This window comes from Argopecten irradians, chromosome 3 (assembly GCF_041381155.1).
Source record: "Argopecten irradians isolate NY chromosome 3, Ai_NY, whole genome shotgun sequence".
NCBI classification, from domain to species: domain Eukaryota; kingdom Metazoa; phylum Mollusca; class Bivalvia; order Pectinida; family Pectinidae; genus Argopecten; species Argopecten irradians.
The window spans coordinates 17160078-17165072 of record NC_091136.1 but is presented as its reverse complement, the minus strand read 5'-3'; positions in this window follow the sequence as shown (position 1 = coordinate 17165072).

Sequence of the window (4995 nt, the reverse complement as noted above, 5' to 3'; positions counted from 1 at the left end):
ATTGTCATGATTACACGCGAATCATTATCATGAAATCATTGATGACATCCTTTGAATGGAAACATTAAGATTTTTTATATGCATATGTGATTATCATCTTCCAAAATAATCCGACGTATTTGCTCCAATAAAGTAATGCTATCAAAGGATTTTTCTAGTAAATCAAGAGGAATTACCTGGCTGTAACACTTGGTCAGTGTGTCGATGATCTTCATGAGTCTAAGGAATTATGTCTAGTATCAGATACACATTATACAATTATGGCCCTCTGTGGAGGGATACATCTAGAATTGTCTCCCCGGAAAGGGTCATTTTCTCGAGGGCGAAGCTGATGTATCGTTGATGAATCCCGACACATAGGGAAATAATTAATATTTTATTATACCGAACAAAAAAACTAAAAGAAAAAATCGCTGGTGAAAGAACTCATGAAGATTTTTTGCCTTCCAATTCCGGTGAAAGATCTAACTTACTCATTGTCCTGTGAGGTATGATAATAAAAAGTAAAGATTTCTGTTAGCGTCTGAAAATCTGGTATTGTATCCTTAATCGAAACAAACTGAGACGGAGACATACCTTCTTTTGAGTTATTCTCTGACTTCATAGTCATACAGGCTGTTGTTTTTGGTGGTGGAATGTTATTTTATAAATCAGTTATTTGTATTGTATACGGACATTTATATTTGGATAAAGGAAAGGTAGATTTTCTGGTGTTCGTTTTTTAGTCTATTACTCGACATATGTATACGGAGGGATGATTCAGACCAACCGTAATCACATGTCAATCACTAAATTTAAAATCATCACTTTATAAAATTGGATGAAGTAATTATTGTACTGTGTCTATTTAGTTCATTTAAGGTGGTTCGATACAGTTAGGCCTAAAAATTTCCCCTCGTTTAATTTTCTTTAAAATTTGCTCACTGAAAGATTGGTTGATAATCTGTTTATTAAGGCTTCTATTTGAAATTTGACTGTGCGGTTTTAGAAATATTGTAATCTCAATAACCCTACTTAACCGTCTATTTTTCTCAAAATACAATTTTAAACACATATTTTCAAAGCTTGGTAATTGACTGAAATATTACAAACAACAAAATTTTTTATCTTTAATATGTAAGTTTATATGGCTATCAATGACCTCAATGTCGTTTCCACTCTTAAAAATACATAAATTGTGAATTTTTCACGCAAATGCGTGTAAATGAGGCCTAAAAAGGGCCAATTTTTGCATTTGAATTTCAACTTAAATACCTAATGTCGTTTAATTTCCTTTATTTTTTGTCCACATAATTAGACAGTTGTTTGGATTATGATGAAAGAATATAACAAAAATTGACCGCGTAATTTTTGAGTAATTAGCTTTTCTATACCCTTACCCTCTAAAAAATGATTTTTTTCACAATTACATTATTAGACCGAAATCGAGCGGTAATATTTTTATAAAGAATATTTTAAATATTCAACATTATAATATGTAATTGTCTGATAATATAAATTGTTATACCTGTTAATTTTATGTCACGATGCCACCGATTTGATGCTATACAAAGCTAAAAAATGGCACAAATAAGCCAATGTTTTGCCTGGATATAATATCTGAAAAATGAATATGGAAAATTCCGTTTAAAGACTTCACTTCAATTACCCTTTAGACAATCCATGATTTTATATTGTTTTAGCGGAAAAATATTTTATCAAATTCTATCTTTCCATCGTCAGATATCTTAGCTTCAATAGTCGTTTGAGGCAGATATTCAAGCATAAATTTGAATTTGGCGCCAAATTTGTAACGACGAAAAGCGTCTACGTGACAACGATCGAAGTTGATAACTTCAACTTGATCACAACAATGTCGATAAAATCAATGTCATCATACTCAACTGTATGTTTTTGTACGTTTTTTGAGGAGATATCTGCTTATCTAATACATGTAGATATATAGTTATTATCCTAAGTAAACTTAAACAGATTTTTGGATTCTCAACATAACCTGTACGGCAAGAGTACGCCTAAGAAAAAAAATCTCTTATTCTGAATCCTCGATCTACCTTCAGCTGATTACTGTAGACCGGAAAATAATTACATGTAGTCTTTGCCTACATGTACATGTTTAGTTTCTATATCACAGATATAATACTGTTGTTGACACTAGCTTACATGTGCTTTTTCGTAAGATAGTATTCAATCAAATAAATCAGAGTACTTCCATGCATTTTCTCAAAACGGGAAATACATACATCATCTAATTACAGTGGTTTGGCCTATGTCTTATCGTTCATGTATATTGTAAATAAAGTCTTGTTTCCCGAACGTGTTAGTGCTTATTGAGGATCATATTAGCTAAACATGATACATGTAGACATCTACATACGCAATATTCATGAAATATACTATCTTGTACAAATTGAACGAAAAGCAGGGGTGATGAAAATATTTCTGGATCTGTAGTGTTATACTAGAGGATTACTCGACAAAATTGGAATATCTTGATTTAATTATGCATCTCCCTCAAAACACATGTATATTAAAAATGCTCCACCGCTGACAAATGGTATTTTTTCACTATCAAAAACAGCAGCAGACGATTTAGTATTTTTCTTCAGTTACAAAAGTTACTTACTTTACACCATTACCGCCGTTGAAAAGTTTGAGCTTCTAATTTTACTTCAAGGTTAAAATATAAAAAAATAATTAATTGCATCCCGAAAAAAATCCGTGGCACTATATCCTATATGGAATGAAGTACTGATTGCGCATGACCCAAAGGCAAAATAAATTATTTCATATTATTTTTTGTGTTAATTAGACTTATGTATACACGATTAAAAACTAATTATTGTTCAAATGATGAATATAATTTATGCTCTGTCGGCGGTGGAGCATCTTTAAGTGTCACATGTTCACAGTTTAACTGAGTTGAACAGAAAATGTTTTAATCACTTTATTGTTATGAAATCTCATTTTATTCAGTACAAGATCGAGACCGTGTCGGCACATATCAGTCCGTTCGTATGAGTTATGTAATTTGCTTCTCAAAAGATACAAGTAGCTTCATGTTATATTAGCCTAGCCAATTTCAAAGATCTGACAACATTATTTTTTTCTAGTTTGTCGAAACTAGGTCCTACACCTACCGTACAAACTTTGATTTTCACCTGGTATCAAGCTTTCGGCAAACCGAACTAAGTACAATATCGACAAATACGCCGTTAATTAACTATACTATCCTGGTTTTAACGTTAAAAGGTAAGATATCGTTAGACGGATAACATATAGATCGCTATTCTTCATAATCTTAGTCATAAAAGGGTTTTCATGTGCAGTTCCGAATGCACTCATTGACCAAATGAGGTCCGAACGCACGGTGCATTCGATCACTGTTCAGAACGTCCTTAAAACACTATATTGTTGTTTTAGGATTAACTATTTACTCTGTTTAGTTTATGAGATGATAATCCCAATGGAGCACGAGGTAAATCAAGTAAACGCGAAGAGTTTACATACAATCACAATTTACCGACTGCTCCATTGGGTTTACCATTTCATAAGCTAAACAAAGTAAGAGGTTACCCCTTATATTAACAATAATTACTTTAAACAATAAAATCAAGCAGAACGTCAGATACAATAATTTACTGTCTGGTATTCGCCCTCAAAATTATACTGTCGTCATGTTTAAAGTTGACTGACGTTTTAACACCGTCCCTTTTTTCCCATGACGTCACAAAAAATATTTCTCATATTTCAGTTATTTTATTCAGGTCAAATAGCAATAACACATTCAAAAAATTATATCCGTTTTATGGTATAATTCCATTTATCTCGTACATGTGTTATTTGTAAATATTGACACGTGATTTCGTTGAATGTAAAAGGAAGTCCGCCAATGTTTACATGTATTCATACATGTACGCACTGAATCGGGTCATGTTCTGCTCTCAAGTGATTTGGAAATAAACAGATCTGCCCCAACTTTATACAATTATAAATATAACTAGGTATACAATATGAAATAATATGTGAACATATTAATAATGATATCACCAACAATATTTGAAATAACATCAAGGCTTTCTCAATTAAGTACTTAATTTTTTTCCGAAAAGGGATGATGCGAGTCATTCTTGCCTTTATACATGTAGAGTAATCATTCTCCCATATTTGACAGGGTTTTCTCCCATACTTGACAGGGTTATCCCGTGGTTGCTAGAGAAAAGTTGAAAGCATGTCTCGGGTTGACCAGACAAAATCTTTCACTCGGGATGAGATATCCCTGTCCACTTGACAGACCCATGTAAGAGTCTATTAAACCTGCGGTTGGTAGGGAAAAGATAACTGTCTTTTGCCGGGGTAGGGAAAAATTCCGCTCATATCCGCTAGATTATTACTTCATTAATACATGAGGCGACTATTTTTACGCACAACAACGTTCATGTCGACTGAATTTTCACCATTCTCTTTAAAGAATGGGAGAAAAAGAATCTTGCATGGGCCAGTCAAGTAGACAGGGATATCACAGTGAAAGATTTTGACCATTAACCCTCGGTAAGCTTCGTGTTGAATAGCCAAAATGTTGAGATATCCCCTTCCACTTGACAGACCCATGTAGGATTTTATCAATCATGTTCGTGTAATTTACCATGATTTGTCAGAAGGAAATACCAATAACACAGATAGCAATTTGATCTTTTAATTCGTACATTTAGTAATTCAAGGAAGACGTTGATAAGTAAAAGATTTTTTTTACAAAATAAGAAAATTCAGTAATTGATTATTGTATGTATCTATATACTGTACACAATGTAATATATATAAGTCGTGGGTAAACACCTGTTTGAGAATGTCTGATATATCGATATGTCTTTAATCACAACCTGGGGAAAAAATTAAATATCTAATTCCGTTTGTCCTTCTAGATTGGATTATCTACCATAATACCAGTTATCATCGCTTGAGTGCTAATAGATACCAGCTCAGAAGATGATTTATATA